Here is a 23468-nt window from a genome sequence, read left to right as displayed (position 1 = left end):
TTGCCAGTAGTCAAAGTAACTGCAGAGTATGCTCCCAGCTGCGGCCGACCCGGCCGCAGCTGGGAGCATGCTCTGCAGTTACTCTGACTACCGGCAACGGGCGCATCCGCAGATTGAAATACGTTGCGGATGCGCTCTGTGTGACCCTACCCTAAAGGTATTTAAAGTAACTATGCATGTTGTGTTGATAAAATGGTAAAAGTCTAAAGTGGGGGTGGATACTTATGCAAGGCACTGTATATCATCCTATACGAAATGGCACGAACATGGTTTTCACATGGGGCTTGCACTGCTGCATCTTACAAAAAATGATATCACTAAGGAAACAATGTCATACAGATGCCAGCAATAGGATATTCTGTGGCTTCTCAAAAAGTTTTATGTCCTAGATATCGAGCCGCTCTGACGCACCCATTGAGATTACAAAAAAATCCCATTCCTAAAACTTCTTTTCTGTGCATTGGGGAAGTTCAGTTCAGTTTAATGGGGGAATTACTAAGTTTCCTGTGTAACTCAATGAATAAATCAAATTTATGGAAGAACATCAATGTCGATAAAGCAGCGTGAAGATATTGTAACTCTGCATCGCGTGATGTCCCAGTACAGGATATAGTCCCGTACAGTACTTAAGCCCCGTCAGGTTGAGCCCCTCTGTGTCCTAGGGGCTCTCCTGCAGTGTCTCCCCCATAGTGTTATATGTATTATGTATGAAGGACCTTTGAGGATCTTTGAGTTAGTCACATGATAATGTGGTCACATGTTTAATTCACATTATCCAGAGAGCACCAGCTAACCAGGTGACCTGCAGATTGACCTATGGGCTCCTTGCACAGCCCCCTTTATAAGGAAGGGAAGAGCTGCAATCTGCCTCTTTGATCATTCATTGCTCTTAGATCCTGAGGTCCAGTTCAGCCCAGACGTCTCAGAGACAGTGTCCTGCACATCTGGAGGCCTCAAGCCTAACTGACAGCCACATGTCAGTAAGTCAAGTCATCTCTGTCTGCTGTCACTATCTTTAGTCAAGTCAAGTCTATTATAGTCAGCGTGGCTGTCCTAAAGTCTGTCCAAGTCACTGCAAGTCCCAGCAAGCTGTAAGGTCCCCTCCGTGTTACTGGTCACCTCTCTGGGATTCTGGCCTAGCTGTAAAGACTGTACCATCTGTCTACCTCAGTAAAGCTACGGTTAAAGGGGTACTCCGCCCCTGGCATCTTATCCCCTATCCAAAGGGGCGGAGCCGTGACATAACGATGCTCCGGCCCCTGTATTGCCCGTCATTACGTGCAGAGCGATCTCGCTCTGCGCAGTAATGATAGCGGGGTGCTGCAGCAGCGATCCCGGGGGTCCCCAGCAGCGGGACCCCGGCGATCTGACATCTTATCCCCTCTCCTTTGGATAAGGGATAAGATGTCTAGGGGCAGAGTACCCCTTTAACCCTAACCTGGCCTTGGACTTTTATTTGCCCTGCCTAACTAGGACTAGTAGAGCTACCTCCGGGTGGTTACATAGGTAAACCATGCCCTGGCGTCACGAACATTTAGGGGTTAATGCCTTCTGCCCCTGGGCTACAACATCTGCCCCAAACACCTCACATCGCACCCCCGTGGCTCACCACAATCGTATTTGTACCCATTCATATACCTAAGCATCATTCTCTATATCCTACCCCATGCTCAGTAATACTTTTTGTATTATATCCCAGAATTACCTGAGCCATCGCCTGCCTAGTTGACTACTAAATCCATGTTCACGCATTGGAATTTTCCTAACGAAACCTGGCAGCAAAATGCAACTCGGAAATTTAGTTGCAGCAGAGTCCCATTGCTTTAAATGGCATTCTGCTGCACCGTGCACACGGCAGAAAGACCTGCCGCGAAAATCCCAATCACAATTGTCATGTCAACTCTTTCTGCGGAATCCACTGGGAAATGTCCCAGCGCCGGCGGAACATGCTATTTGCGGAATGTCCGCCCGTGTTTTCCGGTCAAACATTCTGCAAAGATTCCGCCGTGTCAACAAAGCCGGAAAAATATAGGGGGAGATCTATAAAAACCTGTGCTGATGAAAAGTTGCTGAGTTGCCCGTAGCAACCAATCAGATCGCTACTTTCATTTTTGAAAAGGCCTCTGAAAGTGAAAGAAGCGATCTGATTGGTTGCTATGGGCAACTCAGTAACTTTTCCTCTGGACAGCTTTTGATAAATCTTCCCCATAGTGTTGTTTACTTTCAGAGTTGAGCGAACTTACAGTAAATTGGCTGGTAGCGAACCTCGCGGCTCGGCCCTTGATTACTTTAGTCTGCATAAATTAGTTCAGCTTTCCAAGGGCTCCAGTTGCCTGGAAAAGGTGGATACAGTCCTAGGAGACCTAAGACTGTCATCCCAGACTTTTCCAGGCAACCAGAGCCCTTGGAAAGCTGAATTAATTTATGCAGACTAAAGTAATCAAGGGCCGAGCCGCGAGGTTCGCTAGCAGCCAATTTACTCTAAGTTCGCTCAACTCTATTTACTTTAATACATTTATTCTAGGATTTATAGTTTTTTTTTCTTCTTTAGGTTGTATTCACACTTACAGTATCCTGCGATTCGATGCCGTGCTCAGTCATTTAGTTTACATTAAAATCTGCCACATAAAATCTGCAGCTTCAAATCCTGCGCCTCAAATATGCGCAGGATACTGTACGTGTGAATACACCCTAAATATATAAAAAATAAATAAATGAATATAAATAAATAAATCCTAGAATATAGCTATATACTATATGACTATCTGTAGTATATCTTTACTTACCTCCCGTTTTAAACCTGTATTTGTTCGGGGAATCTTGCGCTTATTCATAAAAATAAATGACATCATCGCGGTTGATCGATACAGACGAGGAACACTAACCGGGAGAACACTGCTACATTCACCGCGAAGAAAATCAATACTCGCTTATTTGTCAAACCTGCAACCTGCCGGGGGAGTTCAGGGTCCTTCCAAATTCTTCTCAGGCAGATCATCAATGTTTGCCTAAACCTGCTTTGCTTTCTGTGTACCTGGTAGCAGAGTCATACTATCATACTACTCCTTTTGGTGAAAGTCATCTCGCTTCGTTCTCCGGCAGCGTCCAGGTTACCAGGTATGGCAGTGTAATATGTTGATTATGTAAGATATATAATGATAGAATAGTAGTTCTCTAATAGAATTTAGTAGCAAGCCTGTTAGGAATACAAATTACTGTACTAATGTGAAATACAAGCTGTAACAGCAGTGTTTCCCTACCAGGGTGCCTCCAGCTGTTGCAAAATGCAACTCCCAGCATGCCCAGACAGCTTTCTGGTCAATGAGGTGTCCATTGACCAGTCCCCTTATGCACAAAGCCTCCACCTATGTCCAAGTGACTGATTTTGCTCCTTTTTGGGACCATGTGTAATTGGATGTGGATTACCTGCAGAATTTCTGCAGAGTATTTGCGGCAGAAAATCCGCAGTGGATTTTGCTACCAATGACTTCCATGGGTCCGAAGGAAAATCTGCAAATCTGCCTCTATTGCGGATTTTCTGCTGAACGATTTAAGTCAACGGTAGCAAAATCTGCTGCGGAAATTCTGCAGGTTATCCGCCTGTGTGAATGTACCTTCTCACACGGCAGAATTTCCGCATGCTGAATTCCGCACAGATCCCACATGTAGATTCTACCTCAAATGAAAGCCCATTAGACTTCTATGGGATTCCGCACTACCATTCACCCAAATTCCGCACAAAATCTGCACAAGCCAGAAACCACCCAAATGAATGCGGAATTGGTGCGGATGTGCGGAAATTCTGCCGTGTGATTTCCGCCTAAGGGTACATTAAGACGTAGCATATACGCTCCCAATCTTATGCTGCTAAATTGATGCTGCAGATTTTATGCTGTGTAAATCAGCATAAGGCTATGTTCACATGGCGGAATTTCTGTGCCGAATTCTGTCCAAATTTACTGCACGTTCAGTTCAGTGGGATTTCTCTGTCCATTCACACAGAGGAATTTCCGCTATGGAAATTCTTCATTCCACAAAATTACAAGAACAGTAATATTACAGAAATCTGCTCAGAGCCCCGTTGAAGTTACTCAGAATTTGATCAGAATCTGTGTTTCGAAATTCCGCAAGTCTGCAGAAAATCCGCATTCTGCTCTCCTGCGCCGAATTTGAGTGGAAAAGCAGAATTTCCACCATGTGAACATAGCCTTAGAATGTGTTCGCATGTAGGGCCTCATGTTCTAGGATTGCCCCTTTTTTCCCTCCCGCTTTTTACCATTTTTGTTTTCTATGCATGAATAGGGCTCCACACGTCTTTAAACTTTGGCACATCAGAAATGCGCCAAAGTGCGCCAAAGATTATAACAATCACAATCTGAAAAAGCACCAAAAACAGGGTGAAAATCATCATCATCAACGACTCGGCGTGTACAACCACATCCACATTTTGGAAAATGGGCAAAAAAGTGATGAATTGGTTGGAATAAAATAGCACAATGTTAATAAATATAAATACATTTTGCAATGCTTATTTTTTAACCAAAATTTAAAGAAAAGCGCAATAGTAGATGATCCCCGTAGTGTACACACTGCAGATTTTAAGCTGTGTTCAGTTATTTATACACAGTACATTGATTTGCACAGTATAAAATGAGGGTCTTTTTTTGTGCCGTGATCTGTAGTTTTTATCGGTACCATTTTTGTTTTTATGGGACTTTTTGATCCCTTTTTACTTTATTTTTCTGATATGTAAACTGACCAAAAATCTGTATTCTGGCCTTTGGTATTTTGTTATGTTTATGCCATTGACCGGGCACTGTTATTAACATGATATTATAATAGTTCTGACACTTCAGCACGCAGTGATACCACATATGTTTATGTTTCTTTTTTTTTCGTTTACATCATTTATTTTTAAAAAAAGAATGGGTGTGATTTAAAATTTTATTAGAAAAGGAGTTAATTCACATTTATCAACATTTCTTTTTAATGTTATTTACAATTTTTTTGGCCCTATAGGGGACTATTACCTATAATATTTCGATACATATACTGAATAATGATATGCAGCAGACTGAGTGTTGAGCGGCATAGGCCATATTCGAATTTGCGATATTTCGCGAATATATGGACGAATATTCGTCATATATTCTCAAAATTAGAATATTCGTAATATTCGCGTTTTATTTTCGCATATGCGAAAATGTGCATATGCGAAAATTAGCTTATACAAAAATTAGCATGAACGAAAATTTGCATATGTGAAAATTAGCATATGCGAAAATTCATACGCCAGTCTCACACAGTAGTATTAGAGCCTTCTTTACAACACACAAGCTGGAAGCAGAGAGGGATGATCACTGTGATGTGTACTGTGAAAAAAAAAAAATAATATTTTTTAAAACGAATATTCGTAATTATGAATATATAGTGCTGTATTCGCGATATTCGAGAATAAAATTTGCATTGCGAATATTCACGAGCAACACTAACTGAGGAGTACATCACTTATTACCACACTCTGTTGTTGTGTTCTTCTTTTAAAACAAAATATGTTACCGTATTTTTCACCGTATAAGACGCACTTTTTCTTCCCCAAAACTGGGGGGGGGGGAAGTTGGTGCGTCTTACACAGCGAATACACACCTATCGGGTCGGTCCCTGCGGCCATCAACGGCCGGGACCCGCGGCTAATAGAGGACATCACCGATCGCGGTGATGCCCTGTATTAACCCTTCAGACGCGGAGATCAAAGCTGACCGCCGCGTCTGAAGCGAAAATAACACTAACCCGGCTCAGTCGGGCTGTTCGGGACCGCTGCGGTGAAATCGCAGCGTCCCGAACAGCTTACAGGACACCGGGAGGGACCTTACCTGCCTCCTCGGTGTCTGCTCTGTGCCGGGATCCCCTGCATGGCCGGCGCTTTCCTTCGACGTCATCACGTCGTCGCGCACGCGGTCCCATCATCCAATAGGAGCGGCGTGCGTAGCGACGTGATGACGGCGACGGAGAGCGTGGATCCCGGGGAAGAAGACGTCCGGAGTGTCGGGGACACCCCGGGGACGCGGCGACAGCGATGGAGCGACATCCAGGGCAGCGATGACGGGTCCGGAGCGGCGGGGACATGTGAATATTACCTACTGTACCAGTGGTCAGCCAACGGCTGTCCGGGCATGCTGGGAGTTGTAGTTTTGCAACATCTGGAGGTCCGCAGGTTCAAGACCACTGTTGGGTTCAGAATCTTTTTTTCCTAGATTTTGCACCTTTAACCCCTTAAGGGGTTACCGGTACGTCCTTGGTCCTGCTCTCCTGATATAACGCGGGGTTACACAGTAACCCCGCGTCATATCACGGCGGGCCCGGCGTCATAGTAAAGCCGGGACCCACCTCTAATAGCGCGCAGCGCCGATCGCGGCGCCGCGCGCTATTAACCCTTTAGCCGCTCGCTCAGAGCTGAGCCGCGCGGCTAAAAGTGAAAGTTGCCAACTAGCTCAGTCGGGCTGTTCGGGATAGCCGTGGCTAATCGCGGCATCCCGAACAGCTTACAGGACAGCGGGAGGGCCCCTACCTGCCTCCTCGCTGTCCGATCGCCGAATGACTGCTCAGTGCCTGAGATCCAGGCCTGAGCAGTCATGCGGCAGAATCGTTGATCACTGGTTTCTTATGAGAAACCAGTGATCAATGATGAAGATCAGTGTGTGCAGTGTTATAGGTCCCTATGGGACCTATAACACTGCAAAAAAAAGTGAAAAAAAAAGTGAATAAAGATCATTTAACTCCTCCCCTATTAAAAGTTTGAATCACCCCCCTTTTCCAATAAAAAAAAAACACAGTGTAAATAAAAATAAACATATATGGTATCACCGCGTGCGGAAATGTCCGAATTATAAAAATATATCATTAATTAAACCGCTCGGTCAATGGCGTGCGCGGAAAAAAATTCCAAAGTCCAAAATAGTGTATTTTTGGTCACTTTTTATATCATTTAAAAATGAATAAAAAGCGATCAATAAGTCTTATCAATGCAAAAATGGTACCGTTAAAAACTTCAGATCACTGCGCAAAAAATGAGCCCTCATACCGCCCCATACACAGAAAAATAAAAAAGTTATAGGGGTCAGAAGATGACAATTTTAAACGTATTAATTTTCCTGCATGTAGTTATGATTTTTTCCAGAAGTCCGACAAAATCAAACCTATATAAGTAGGGGATCATTTTAGTCGTATGGACCTATAGAATAAAGATAAGGTGTCATTTTTACCGAAAAATGTACTACGTAGAAACGGAAGCCCCCAAAATTACAAAACGGCGTTTTTTTATCAATTTTGTCGCACAATGATTTTTTTTCCGTTTCACTGTAGATTTTTGGGCAAAATGACTGATGTCATTACAAAGTAGAATTGGTGGTGCAAAAAATAAGCCATCATATGGATTATTAGGTGCAAAATTGAAAGAGTTACGATTTTTTAAAGGCAAGGAGCAAAAAACGAAAATGCAAAAATGGAAAACCCCCGGTCCTTAAGGGGTTAAAATTAGGTGCGTCTTATATGCCGGTGCGTCCTATAGGGTGAAAAATACGGTAATTAGTTATGGCAACTGTATGTTGTTGCATAAGTTGCGTATTGTGTAAGTTGTTTTTTCAAAATTTACACCTCAGTATTCTGATTGAATTGCTGTGCTGGCATTTTGAGGGGAAAAAAAGTTGGCGTGCATTACGGTTTGGGCGCTCGGGCTCAAAAAGGTTCGCCATCACTGCTTTAGAGGCTGCGACATCTAAATGGCCATTTTACCTTTCATTAGTGGTGCAAATCACCTTCCCACATTGCGTTAGCAGGCCTCGTAACTGCCTCTTCATCTATATCTCCTGCATTGACCTGTATGAACAATTTACCGTATTTTTCATCATATAAGATAAGACGCTCCGGCATATAAGATGCATCTAATTTTATAGGATAAAAATCTACAAAATAAAGATTCTGAACCAAATACAATGTAAAGTATAGGACGGTGATCTTCAACCTGCGGACCTTCAGATGTTGCAAAACTACAACTCCCAGCATGCTGGGAGTTGTAGTTTTGCAACATCTGGATGTCCACAGGTTAAAGACCACTGGTATAGGAGGTAGTACTCACGTGTCCCCGCCGCTCCGGACCCGTCACCGCTGCCCTGGATTTCGCCCTCCATCGCTGTCGCCACGTCCCCGGGGTGTCTCCATCGCTCCGGAGCGCGAAGACGTGATGATGAGGAAGGAGAGCGCCGGCCATGCAGGGGATCCCGGCACGGAGCAGACACCGAGGAGGCAGGTAAGGTCCCTCCCGGTGTCCTGTAAGCTGTTCGGAACAGCCGGGTTAGTGTCACTTTCCCTTCAGACGCGGTGGTCAGCTTTGATCGCCGCGTCTGAAGGGTTAATATAGGGCATCACCGCGAACGGTGATGTCCTGTATTAGCCGTGGGTCCCGGCTGTTGATGGCCTCAGGGACCGCCGCGATAGGTGTGTATTCGCCTAATAAGATGCACTAACTTTCCCCCCCAGTTTTGGGGAAGAAAAAGTGCGTCTTATACGGCGAAAAATACGGTAATGGTTGCTCATACAAGTCCTTTAGGGAGACAAAAAAAAATAATACAGAATTTTTTTTTTTTAAATATAAACGTAAAACCATTTTAATCCCCCACCCCCCACTTACAAAATAAAAAAACTAAACATATTTGGTATTGCTGCGTGAGCAATTGTCCGAATTACGGCTAGCAGCAGCAGCAGCAGGAGCAATAAAAAAAATAATAATAATTCCGCATCTGCATTTTTTTTTTGGTCACATCACATCCCAGAAAAAAATCAATAAAAAGAGTCAATCATAAAGTCTGATCTGCAACCAACTAGTATGGATAAAAGTACAGATCACGCGCAAAAAATACCCAACACACCATATTTTGGGCATATGCTTAATTAATTCATTTTTAAGTAAAAAAAAACTAATAAATCATTTAAAAAAAACTGTGGCTGTAACGTGCAGCCCTTACACAGCTAACAGATCCGCTTTACTTATGAGATGTTTTAGATGAGTGGTCTCAAACTGTGGCCCTCCAGATGTTGCAAAACTTCAACTTCCAGCATGCAACATCTGGAGGGCCACAGTTTGAGGCCGCTGTTTTAGTGGAATGTTCAATCCAGACATGTAAATATCCTCCATCATCGTGGACAGCTTTTCTCTAAACTGATCGTTGTGAGGGATCGGTAGATTTACAGAGCACAACGCAATGGAAACTGTTCCGTCCTCAACTGCATAAACAATCCCATCCAGGACTTCCGGTTCCGGCGCGGCCTGATGTAGACGGCGAACGCGTGTGCTCCTCCACCCCCGACTCCTATCAGCTAAGTACCGCTGCACTAACGGGCTTCAGAAGTCCCCGATCACCGCCCGACACCTCAGCCAGTCCGAGGGGATGGACAGGTACCTCCAACGTGGCGGCTCCTCCGGTACATCACAGCCCGCGCCTCCCCAACACACGCCACAAAACGCACCTGTCATGGCGGCGACGGCGGGACAGAAGCTGCGACCCGCTGCGGGAGTCCCCACACTGCCACCAATGAATGATACCCGCGTGGGGACACCGGGGACTGACGGGGCGACACCGCATGGCGGTTCTCAAAAACAGACACCACCTGCAGTCCCAGAATTGGCGCAGCCCGACTCTGCAGTGATGGCGGAGGCCGCATCGGGGGTGACATCACGGCCACCACAAACGGAGAGGCAGTTAAGCTCTGAGGTAACCGCTATGGAAGTCAGCCTGCCAGCTGACCCACACTTGGGACCACACACTGCCACCGTGGGCCCCTCACCCCCCGGGACTACTATTGCAACCCCTCAACTTTCCTCAGGGCCGGCCTTTTCCATAGACTACCAGCACCTGGCGAATGAAATGGCGTTGCGTATTACCCCAACTGTACGAAATATAGTGGAGGAGGTCCTAAAAGCAACTCTCCAAAACCTGAAACTGGAAGTACAGGAACATACTGGCCGCCTGTCAGAATTGGAGCACAGAACCTCCCAATTGGAGGATACCGACACGGCTGCAGCTAAACGCCTACATGGCATGGAATTGGAGATGATCCGCATTGGCGAGAAAATGGAAGACCTAGAAAACCGCTCTAGGCGTAATAATTTACGTATAGTGGGGGTTAAGGAGACAGTAGCACCTCTTGACCTGCAACGCTTTTGCGAGCGAGATCTTCCTAAGTCGCTTGGCCTGTCTCATCCCTGCAGGGTGGAACGAGCCCACAGAATTGGCCCATCTTCACACCCCCAGCCTAACCGACCATCTTCCACTCCGGAGGCCCGCCCCCGTCAAGTCATTCTTCGACTACTGGATTACAACGACAAAGTTGACATTTTGAGGGCGTACCGCCGTCTGACACAACCCCTGGAAATTCATGGAATGCGCCTGTTGATTTTTGAGGACTTCTCGGTAGAAGTGGCGAAACGAAGGAGGGCCTTCAGCACTGTTTGCACTAAGCTATTTCAGGCGAAATATAGATTACAACTTCAGTATCCAGCCACCCTGAGGGTGTTCCATCCTGACGGCTCTACCACCACTTTCAAGACTCCAGAGGAAGCGTCTTCATCAATAGACCAGCTGCTGTCCTCTTCCTCCACGTCATCTTCCGGTCCACCAGCCCGGACACCCACTCGTCGTTCGAGATCACCGAGGAGGAATCATCGTTCCCGCTCAGCACCTAGAGATTCGCAATTCTCTGCAAGCCAAAGACACCGACGTAGACGTCATCGCTCTCCAGGCCGTGGCTATGACAGCGACAGGCGATCTTCACCTGACTGAACACAGCTGTTCCTTGTTCCTTGTTCATGATGACTTCACCTTCTTCTCTTTGAGCCTTCTGCTGGGACTACGGGAATGATGAACCGGACGTCCAGGTTTTCTCTTTGTTTTTATCTTCCTCGCCTATATGGCGTTGTTATACGGAAGGTTTTCAATGTTGCCATATTCCAACCCGGCTTTGGTGCTGTAATGTTGCACGGCCGCACGGCAGGGTTGGCCTTTCACCTACCTGACTGAGGGACTTGACCATCTTAGAGGGGGTCGGGGGGAGGGGGGGGAGCATGGGCGTCCAGAAAGGTGTGATATTACTTTGATGCCTATGTCGGCCGAAAAAAGGAAGTCCATTATCCAAAAGGAAGGTTTTGCTAAATTAGCAACACTTTCTAGGATATTCTACAGGATGGTTAACTGTTATTTGCTTGTATACTGTTTTTGTTTTGTTTGTTCTTTCCCACAGCTTGGAACCTCTAGTGAAAACTACTGCCCAGTTTATTATCGGGCACCTATCCTGCCTTATAGAAACTTTACACGGTATTGCTTATTCAGGGTCATGTTTGGTATGCCCCCATTGCTGCTGTGCCCTTTCATATCTATTTACACATATATTATCTGTACAGCCCTCTATGAGGGATTGTCTGGATTGTCTTGATTTACCATGCCTAACATAATATCGTGGAATGTCAAGGGTCTTCGCTCCCCCCAAAAACGAAGACTTTTTATACGATATTTGAAGCGATTCCACCCGGACATTGTCCTCCTCCAAGAAACCCACCTAGCTGACTCAGATTTTTTTAGGTTACAGCAGCAATGGGTGGGGCAGGTGTTTGGTTCTCAGGCCCAGGATGGGAAAGCAGGAGTGGTCACTTTGATCCACAAATCTTTTGCTTTTGATCTTATATCACACGACACTGATGATGAAGGCAGGGTCTCACACTTACGACTTGACCACAATGGAGAGATCTTTAGCATTTATAACATATACGGTCCCAATGGGGAAAATAAGTCCTTTTTTCACGCTCTAGCAGACAGAATTCATGACGATAACACGACGAACAAAATAGTGGGGGGCGACTTTAACACAGTCCTCGACCCCCTAGTGGACAGAAAGGGCCCGACATCTCAAGCAATCCCCATACGTAGCAGAGACTGTGTATTGCCCCCTTTCTTAGACCAATTGGGACTGCTAGATGTGTGGAGAATGTCTCACCCGGATGATAGGGAATTCACCCATTTCTCCAATGCCCACTCTTCCTGGTCTCGTATAGACTATCTACTGACATCTCCGGAACTTTACTATAAAGTTAGCTCAGTAGACATTGGAGAACTGGCGTTGTCACACCATACCCCTCTCTGTCTGCGGCTCCTGCCCTCCTACCCCAAAGGGACAGATATTCTTTGGCGTTACCCCTCACTGCTGGCCAAGGATGATACCTTTCTCGAATTACTTAGGGGTTGGTGGTTAGAATATACCGTATATAATGGGGAACACCGCTCAGACCCAACTCTGTTCTGGGAATCGGGGAAGGCAGTATTAAGGGGAAAATTGATGGCACACGTGGCCCACCTAAAACGCACCTCTCTGAAAAATCTGAATGAAGCCAGTGCTCGACTAAGGGATGTCTATGCCACCTTCGTAGCCCACCCTACTATTCAGAACCGGGAGGAATGGAAATCGGCTAGAGCCAATTTTGAATTATGGTGGGATAGAAGGGAACGCCTAGGGAGGTCCCACTTTGAGGTAGATCTCTTTAGACACGGTAACAAATCGGGACGTCTACTGGCCCGTATAGCTAGGGGAAAGATACCTACCCCTCACATAACAGCACTTAAAGACTCCTCGGGAGTCACGCACAAAAACCCTCACTCCATTAACAAATTGCTGTCCTCCTACTATAGCTCGCTTTATGAAAACTCTCCCTCTGACCTTTCGGCGGGTGAGGCCTTCTTGAAACGGGTCCAACTTCCCACACTGACGGAAGAACAGAGGGAGATTCTTAATGCATCGGTGTCGGTGGAGGAAATACAGGGAGTTATCGGTCATCTCCATAACGGGAAGGCCCCGGGCCCAGACGGGTATTCAGGCGAATTTTATAAAGCCCTATCGGAGCAGATTGCCCCAGTCTTAAGGGATATGTTTCAGGTATTCATGTCTACGGGATCATTACCCACAGAAGCCTCTCTTGCACACATAAAAGTTTTGCCTAAACCGGGTAAGGACCTAACTGACCCAGGTTCCTATCGTCCGATATCTCTAATTAACCAAGACATCAAGATTCTATCAAAAATTTTAGCTGACCGTCTTTCTCGATTCATGCCAGCCTTAATCGGTTCCCATCAAGTGGGCTTTATTAGGAACAGATCAGCTACCATGAATTTGAGAACGGTTATGGCGGTTCTAGATCGCCTACAACATCAGCCCCAAAGGGGTGAAGCTCCTGCCTTGCTCACTTTGGATGCCGAAAAAGCATTCGATAATGTAAAATGGGATTGGCTGGGACTGGTGCTGGATGCGATTGGTATTCAAGGGTCATTTAGGAATTACATTTCTGGGATTTATGCAACCCCCAAGGCTAGAATACACACACCTGGTATCCTATCCACGCCCTTCCCTCTCTTCAAGGGCACCAGACAGGGTTGCCCACTCTCTCCCCTACTCTTTAATTTAGCGTTAGAACCCCTGGCGCTCTCCCTACTGTCTGAAAATATTTATCCTGGCATTAAGGTGGGGAAGAATGAAGTAAAATTGACAATGTTCGCAGATGATATTTTATTGTTCCTTGATGGCCCGACTGCTTCCCTAGGATGCATTCTTGAACATCTGAGAGCATTTGGGGCGTTCTCGGGTTACAAAATAAATGTGTCTAAATCGGAACTTTTACCCCTAGGTCCTTTCCGTCACCAGTGGCTTCCAGAGATATCAGGTATGGGAGTCCGCATTGCTGACTCCTCCATCACCTACCTGGGTATCAAAATAGGGAGAACGCCCGACACCATATATAGTTTAAACTATACTCCCCTCTTCTCCAAGATTAAAGCTGAATTACGTAAATGGGAAAAACTCCCCCTGAACTTTATGGGGAGATGTGCACTCATTAAAATGGTCAGCTTTGCGCGTCTCCTATACCCCCTGCAAACCCTACCACTTCTGTTAAAACATACTGACGTGAAAGGCTTAAACTCAGCATTCACCAAATTTATCTGGGCGGGGAAGAGGCCCAGAATCGCACTAAACAAATTGATGCTCAATGGGTCTGATGGGGGACTGAATTTTCCCAATGTAAGAGGATACAATCTATCATGTCTTTTTCGATTTGTTAATGACTGGATACATGGATCCTCTTATCATGCTCTTTACGGTCTAGAGAGTGAATTGGCGGCTCCATGGAACCTAGCAGTCCTCTTACATACTACATACTCTAAACTCCCCTCCATAGTGAAACGCTCTGTACTACTGAGGGATACGGTGGCATCTTGGAAGGAGGTCAGGAAGTTATATGGACTGCCTTACCTCTTATCCAAACATCTACCACTGGCGAAACATCCAGAGTTTCCCCCAAGACTTCCTCCTGAGGTGCTTGGCCTTTGGTCGGACAAGGGCCTCACGACGGCCAAGCACTTTATGGACGTTACTCAGAAACGATGGCTCCGACCATCCACACTGCTCTCCCTACACAACCTTCCCCCGTCTCATGCATTCCCTATGCAACAGATATGCTCCTTCTTCTTTAGTCGATTGCGTAACCTGTCCAAAGAGGCCACAAAGAACGAACTAGACTATCTTATTGGTTCGGAACCCTGTAAATTGTCCATCTCTATGATATACACATCCCTTAGGAAAGTACTACTGAAATTTACACCCTCTTCTATTTTTTCAGCGTGGACCTCATGGGTACCAGGAGACGATATTTCGGAATGTATCTTGAATGGGTGGAATATCATCCGTAAATGCATTATCAATGAGAGATGGCGTGAAACCTACTACAAAATGGCTCACAAAGCCTTATATGGGTTTAACATACTGCCTTCCCCGGATTTCCCCGATCGTATCACGGCCTGCCCTAAATGTGCTACCCCTTTGACGAATATGTGGCATGGAGTTTGGACGTGCCCCCATACAGAAAGATATTGGCAAATGATTATATCATACATCAGAGAGAAATGGGAAATGTCACTACCACATACACCAAGAGCCCTATTGTTTCATCAGTTTAGACCACCTGACTTGACCGACCAAGGCCCCACCAAAACACCCCAACTAGTTCACATTGTCCTCTTAGTGGCACTTAGGTGTATCTTCGCAGCCTGGCTCTCCCCTTCTGTTCCCACCATCACCATGGTCATATCGCAACTTAAATTGTTATGTGGGATAGATAGGCTTGATACTAAACGACACATGAACACAAACACGGCAAAATATTTCGCCAAATGGCAAGATTTTATTGTTACACACTACACATCAGCTGAAATCGAGGACATAGTTAAGCCCTTTAGCTCGACAGACTGGTACTGTCTTGGGGTTTTGAGTGATTCACTGGGTCCATTACGACTTACCTCTTGACCTTGACTTCTAACATACTACGAACGTGGCACGCCTAATTAGAGCGAGGCGAATGAATATTGTGATACTGCCGCGCATGTCCACTTGGGTTATCCATTAGCTGTGTGGAGTTTACAGTTTCTGGTTTTGTAATTTATTGAATGTTCTTATGGCTCCTATTCGACGATATTCCGCACTTAACTATCAATGTGTGATGTTTGTTTATAACAATGAAAATTCAATAAAATTTGTTTTAAAAAAAAAACAATCCCATCCATCATTGATGATATGAGGCTTATTGAGGCTTCTATGTAACCCTGGTCTGGATACATTGTATAGTAAATTGCCTTAAATGGACACTGTCAGATCTAAAAACTTTTAATATCATGTTAATGATGAAAATTAAAGACATTTTGTAATATCTTTGTTTTAAAAACTTTGAATATTTAATAAAGGAAATGGCTCCTGAAAATCCTACCACTAGGGGTCCTCATACCTATTGGGACACCAACCAGTCCTGCAGCAGCCTCAGGCTTGTCCATAAGTCATGGACAAGAGATGACTCATAGATAAGGCTGCATGAGCAGACACACCAATCACCGCCCACCACCACAAGGAGGGACACGCAACCCTCCAAAAACACACCAATCACCTCCCACCACTACAAGGGAGGGACACGCCCTCTCCAACAAAACACCAATCACCTCCCACCACTACTAGGGAGGGACACACCCTCTCCACATGAGAGGATTGACTTTCTGGACTGGACTGACTTTCTGCTCTCTAAGGCTTTGTTTACCAGGGGCGTGTCCAGAGTCTAGTCTCGGGAGGGGCACAATCAGAGTATCGTGTGGTGGTCGACCCGACCCCTCCAATAGACTTACATTGAGGAGGCGTAGTGTGATGTCATGCCCACGCCCCTCTTGACATCACACCACACCCCCTCAATGCAAGTCTATGGGAGGGGTCGTGTCGACCCCTGCAGCCCGCACCCAACATTCGGAACAAAATGTTCTGAACACTGGGGCAGTGGACTACCCCTTTAAATAGTTCCCCCCACATTAAGTTGGAAGCACAGTTCCCCCAACATTAGGTAGGCAGCAAAGTTCCCCCCACATTAGGTTGGCAGCACAGTTCCCCCACATTAGTTTGGCAGTATAGTTCCCCCACATTAGGTTGGCAGTATAGTTCCCCCCACATTGGGTAGGCAGTATAGTTCCCCCCACATTGGGTAGGCAGTATAGTTCCCCCACATTAGGTTGGCAGTATAGTTCCCCCACATTAGGTTGGCAGTATAGTTCCCCCACTTTGGCAGCATAATTCCCCCACATTAGGTTGGCAGTATGTTCCCCCACATTAGGTTGGCAGCATAGTTCCCCCCCCCCCATTAGGTTGGCGGTATAGTATCCCCCACATTAGGTTGGCAGTATGTTCCCCCAGATTAGATTGGCAGTATAGTTCCCCCACATTAGGTTGGCAGTATAGTTCCCCCACATTAGGTTGGCAGTGCCCCCCACAGACATACAGCCTTCAGCCATATACAGTGTATGGCTGGAGGCTGTATGCCTATGTTCTGCCCCACTTCAGATCTCCGTCCACCGCTCCTCCGGTCCGAGGTCACAATCTACTGCTATGGCCTATAGGTCCCGGTACCGGAGGAGTGGTGTTCGGAGCACCAAAGCTGACGTGCCGCTGGTAACTTACCATGCTGGCCAGCGCGCGTCCTCCTGCTCCCCCCCTCCGTTCCTATGGGCGACGCTCAGGACCTCAGTGGCGTCCCAGCATGCGCTACCTTTCAGCATCCCCTGTGTTTTTAAAGTTAACACGGGCCGCAGAGAGTTAACAGTGGCGTCCTTGTGTCCCAAAAAGATCTTTCAGGACACCGGGATGTCCTTAATAGTTATGGGGGAAATTAATCTGGGGGGAGGGGCAATTGTCCCAATGCCCCCCCTTGACCCGCCACTGATGTTTACATGGGTTAATGTCTGCGGACATTCCCCAGACAGTGAAGCACCGGCAGAACATGCATTTCCGTGCGGACTTCGCAGAAAGAATAGACATGTCTATTTTTTCTGCGGACTCCGGAATGAGGACTTTCCACCATATAGGCATCTAGTTTGATGCTACAGATGCGCTACTGACCGCCCCCAGAGTCAGCCTCCTACTTTGCCCGTGTGTCCTGGTTTGTCTGTTCATACCAGCAATACGCCGCTACCAGCCACTATGAGCAGGCACAGATTGAGCTGCGAGATGTACTCGAAACATTGCGTTTGCTACCTCTGTTGTCTGCGATGTCTGTGAGTACGCCGCGGGTGCGTGACTTGCAGCTCAGACTGTGTCTGCTCGCAGTGGCGTATTGCTGCTACAAGAAGACAAACCAGGTCATGTGGGCAAAGTAGGACGTTGACTCTAGGGGTGGTCAGTAGCGCATCCGCAGCGTCAAATGCGCTGTGGATGCGCTATGTGTGACCTTAACCGAAGGGGACCAGCTTTGATCTAGATCAGATTTCTCTGTGATAGACTTTCAATTCACTTATATTCTATGTATATTGGCCTTTTAGAACCATCAATGGTTTAAGGAGGTTTACATATATCATGAACTAGAATAGGGTTTAGTTGGAGGAGAAGTCTCACCACACCCTCATACATATAGCTGTATTATTAATATAATGGAATGATAACCTTTTCTAGGGGCTTAATCTAGAAGACTATCCATATTTTGATCGATATTGGAGATAACACCATGTTATATCTACCTACCTATTTGTGTGTAGTGTTGAGCGGCATAGGCCATATTCGAATTCGCGAATATTCGCGAATGTATGGACGAATATTCGTCATATTCGCGAATATTCGCATATTTGGAATATTCTCATTTTATTTTCGTATATGCTAATATTCGCATATGCGAAAATTTGCATACACAAAGATTAGCATTAGCGTAAATTCGCATATGCGAAAATAAGTATATGTAAATTTTCGTATATGCGAAAATTCGCGCGCCAGTCTCACACAGTAGTATTAGAGCCTTCTTACACCACATAAGCTGGAAGCAGAGAGGGATGATCACTGTGATGTGTACTGTGAAAAAAAAATATGAATATTCGTAATTACGAATATATAGCGCTATATTCGCGAATTCGCGAATATGTGATATTCGCGAATAAAATTCGAATTTGCGAATATTCGCGAGCAACACTATTTGTGTGTAGCAAGTTTGAAACTGGGATTATGCAGACTTAGAGGAACATAGCTGCTTTCTTCTACAACCATACTGGTCCTCCCTCAGGTTGTTTGTGACAGGGGCAGAGACAGCAGAGGGCCCCTGTGCAAAGAATGTGCTTCCCCCCCCCCCCATATGCCAATTGTTCAGGAACCACCCCACCCCTTCATATGTCACTTACTGAGGTGGACCCCCATATGTCACTTGCTCAGGAGGGCCCCCACCCATATCAGTTGCTCAGGAGGACCCCCACCCATATCAGTTGACAATTATTTATTAAGTCCCCCATATGCCGCAGCTCATTCAGGCCCCCCACATTAGGTAGCATAGTTTCCCCACATTAGGTAGCAGTTTCCCCACATTAGGTAGAATAGATTCCCCACATTAGGTAGCAGTTTCCCCACATTAGGTAGCATAGATTCCCCACATTAGGTAGCAGTTTCCCCACATTAGGAAGCATCGATTCCCCACATTAGATAGCATAGATTCCCCACATTAGGTAGCAGTTTCCCCACATTAGGTAGCATAGATTCCCCACATTAGGTAGCAGTTTCCCCACATTAGGTAGCATAGACCCCCCCCCCCCCCCCCACCCCACCTTTCCTCAACCCACAGACACACACACACAGATACACACACATAAACACACCTACCTGGCCTGCACAGCGCTTCTCCTTTCTGGCAGTGGCTTGACAAGTGACGTCGTCCTCCTGCGCAGGTCTGTGCGGAGGTACGTCACTGCTCACGTGTGTGTCGTGTGAGGGCAGAGCTGGTGCAAGGATTTTTGCCACCCTAGGCAAAACCTAATTTTCTGTAAACGTGGCTTTAGGCTGGGTTCTCCCACTTGTTTGTGAACGATATTACCATCAATGACTGAATAACACTGCCATACGAAAACAGAACAATGCCGCTATACAGAATAAAAACACCATAACAACAATACGGCCATACCGTGATTGAATAACAATGCCATACCAGAACAGAACAATACCCCCATATCGTGACTGAATAAAAATACCTACCATAACAGAAGAATACTGCCATACAGTGACTGAATAACAATATACCAGAACGGAACAATACCACCATACCATGACTGAATAAAAACACCATAACAGAACAACACCGCCATACCAGAATTGAACAATATGTCCATATAGTGACTGAAAAAAATGCCTGCCAGAACAGAACAATACTGCCATACCGTGACTGAATAACAATGCCATACAATAACTGAATAACAACACCATACAAGAACAGAACAATACCCCCATACCTTCACTGAATAACAACGCTATACCAGAACACAACAATACCGCCATACCATGACTGAATAACAACACCATACCAGAACAGAACAATACCCCCATACTGTGACTGAATAACAACGGCATACCAGAACACAACAATACCGCCAAACAATGACTGAATAACAACGCTATACCAGAACAGAACGATATCCCCATACCGTGACTGAATAACAACGCTATACCAGAACACAACAATACCGCCAAACAATGACTGAATAACAACACCATACCAGAACAGAACGATACCCCTATACCGTGACTGAATAACAACGGTATACCAGAACACAACAATACCGCCATACCGTGACTAACACTGCAATAACACATACCGTGACTGAATAACACTGCAATTTATATATATATATATATATATATATATATTATACTGTGTGTGCTAGAGGGTGTAATGCAGGGCAGATGGTATTAACCCCTTTGTGACCTATTCGTGACACCAGGTCAATACCACCCGAAGGTATACGGCTGGGCAATAATGACTCCGACGCCAAGTTATGGAACAACGGTAGCTGTACTGAGTTAGACAGGTGGAATAGTCTATACAGCTTGGCCAGGCCCAGGGAGGTGACCAGTGACTTCAAAGACCTTAGGGCTTGCTGGGACTTGTAGTGGACTGGGACAATGCTGATGCAGGCCACGCTGACTGGAGACAGGTTGACTTTGACTTGACTGACTATACCCTGTTTGTAGCTTACCAGCTCTGACTTGGACCTGGGGGTAGTGGACTTGTAGACTTGTGGCTGCTTGACAGACTTTAGACCTCCTCTGGACTCCAGAGACACATAGAATGTGTCTGCAGATAAGAACCATTTGGCCCATCTAGTCTGCCCAATAATCTGAATCCTATCAATAGTCTTTGGCCCTATCAGATATGAAAGATAGCCTTATGCTTATCCCATTCATGTTTAAACTCCTTCACTGTATTTGCATCAACCACTTCTTCTTTCCCTATACACCCAGAAGCACTTCCCTCTCTACTGCTAATACCTCTCCCTATACACCCATGAGAACTTACCTTTTTCTACTGCTAATACCTCTTTCTATATACCCATGAGAACTTACCTTTTTCTACTGCTAATACCTCTTTCTATATACCCTTGAGCACTACCCTCTCTACTGCTAATACCCCTCCCTATACACACATCAGCACTTCCCTCTCTACTGCTAACAGCTCTCCCTATCTCCCTATACAACCCATGAGTACTTCCCTCTATACTGCTAATAACTCTTCCTATACACCCATTAGTACTTCCCTCTCTACTGCTAATACCTCTTCCTATACACCCATTAGTACTTCCCTCTCTACTGCTAATACCTCTTCCTATACACCCATGAGCACTTCCCTCTCTACTGCCAATAACTCTCCCTATACACCCAAGCATTCTGCTAGCATTTCCTGTTGCTTTATTACATTACCTGTTCCCTGAAATAATCCCTTTCTTAGATACTGAGGTTAGGACTGTATCACATATTCTATATTCTTCCTATGGGTGTTTACACTCCAGGTACATTATCTTGCACTTATTTACATTAAATGGGAGGTCCCAGAGTTCTGACTATTTTTCTAGCTTTCCATTTCCAAACCTGTTACAGATCTTCATGTCATTACTAGACACTCATAGTATGGAGATCAGTTTAGCTCCTGCTCAGTTCATACCATAGGATTCCTATATTTTTTGTAGAGTTGCCCTTTGGATTTGTATTGATTATATGATGAGTTATACATTATAGCAGATGCTTCTTCTCCATGTTTCCATGTTAGCAGCCCCAAACAAAGCCCAATGGAGTCCTGTCACGACATGTCTGAAAAAATGTGTTTGCAAATTCTGGGAAAAATCTGAAGCGTCCACCTTTCTGCTTCATTGGTTCCTACCATATGTTGACTTGAAGCACATGTACAGTATGAACGGTTATTTCATAGTTTGCTTAGCAAATACACAAATCAATAAAGTTTCGGTTAAATCGTGGTGACGCAATACTTTCCATGGAAATGATGTATTGCGTGGTTGCTCCTCACATTGCTTTTGACCCCCTCTAACTAACCTCAGATTGTGCCCCCTGCTTCTGGTATTCACTGTACATATGTAAGGGTGTTGATCATATCCCCCCTTTCCCTTCTTTCCTCAGACTACAGATTTAGCTCTTGAAGTCTTTCCTGATATGTGTTATGCTTAAAGGGGAGCTCCCATTTATAAAAAAAACTTATCTCCTACCCTATGGAGAGGGGATAGGTGTCAGATCGCAGGGGGTCGGACTGCTGGGACCCCCCCTCAATCTCCCGCACTGTGCCCCCGCTCTCTGCATGAAAAGAGCGTTGCCGCTCACAGCACGAAGCTGTGTCTGACATGCCTCCTCCATTCAGCTCTATAGAAAGCTGCTGAGTGCATCGCTCCAGTTCTCCCATAGAGCTGTATGGAGGGGGCATGATGGCCGTAGCTTTGGTCGACATGCCCCATTCAGGAGGAGAGCTAGGGCTCCGTTTGGAAGACTGTGGGGGTCCCAGTTGTCGGACCCCTCACGATCTGACACTTATCCGCCATCCTCAGGATAGGGGATACATTTTTATAAACAGGAGTTCTTGTTTAAGACCTTCCACAATTTTTGTAGTCCAAATTTGGACCCGTACTATTTTATGAGTTTTGTTGGTAAGACCTCCAGAACTGCACACAGAATACCATGTATGGTCTCACTAGAGCTCTATTACAGTGGAATCATGATCCTCCTCTTCCTAGTGATTGTACCTCTAGCTATGCAGCATTCGGCTTGCTTTCCCTTCCACCTGGCCACATTGTTGACTCATTTTGAGACTGCCAGGAATCACTGCTCCTAAATCGTTCTCTCATGAAATCTTTACTACTGCCGGGATCACACGGCAGAATTTGTGTACTGAATTCTGCATAAATATTCTGCATGAATTTATAGCCAATTCACTTCAATAAAATCCCTGCAGCGGAAATTCTGCTGTGTGAATGGGACAGCGGAATACCATTGAAGTGTATTGGCTATAAATTCATGCAGAATTCAGTGAAGAAATTCTGCCGTGTGAAACCAGCCTAAGACCGCGTTCCCACAGCAGCAAATCCACATCAATTCCGCGTCCGCATTTGTTTTTGTAAAATTCTGCATCTTTTCCCCATTTGTGGAATTGATGCAGAATTTGTGCTCCGGAGTCTGGATGCTGTTTGCATGATTCCACAGCACAGTTAAAAAGATTGAATACATGCGGAAATCCACATATATTCTGCACAAATTTGGCAGAAATCAAGCCCCATTATCATTACCATTAAGTTTCTATCATATCCCCTCTGTCTCGTCTTTATTCTGTGGTGTCCACAGGGTTTTAGTAAGAATACCTGATCACTTTGTGACGCCAGGGGACCATTATCCTATACACGGTCCAAGGTTTGGGACAGCTTCTCCTGGGCCAGACACGGGTAAATGAACCTACAGACATCAGGTTACGGATAATTGTGTTTACTGAGCTGGTGCAGATGTTATTACGCATGCAGCTAGCCTTGGTGTGAGAGTACAGCGTAACCCCTTGGTAG

The 23468-nt window shown here is 45.6% G+C and overlaps 1 protein-coding gene across 2 annotated transcripts in view; it reads left to right on the top strand.

The window, feature by feature from the left end:
• Window positions 1-802: 802 nt before the first annotated feature.
• The window catches only part of LOC130358343 (transmembrane 4 L6 family member 1-like), a 74707-nt gene continuing 52041 nt past the window's right edge, over window positions 803-23468 (top strand). Inside the window, exon 1 of one of the 2 annotated variants that reach the window (XM_056561483.1) lies at window positions 803-980. The gene's annotated coding sequence lies outside the window, so the exon portion shown is untranslated. Of the gene's footprint in view, window positions 981-2475; window positions 3118-23468 lie in introns of those variants that run through there. The other variant, XM_056561482.1, reaches the window with a different exon arrangement.

Source organism: Hyla sarda, chromosome 2, assembly GCF_029499605.1.
Source record: "Hyla sarda isolate aHylSar1 chromosome 2, aHylSar1.hap1, whole genome shotgun sequence".
Lineage (NCBI taxonomy): Eukaryota > Metazoa > Chordata > Amphibia > Anura > Hylidae > Hyla > Hyla sarda.
The sequence above is the reverse complement of the archived record's forward strand: the minus strand, read 5'-3'. Positions and strand labels throughout refer to the sequence as shown.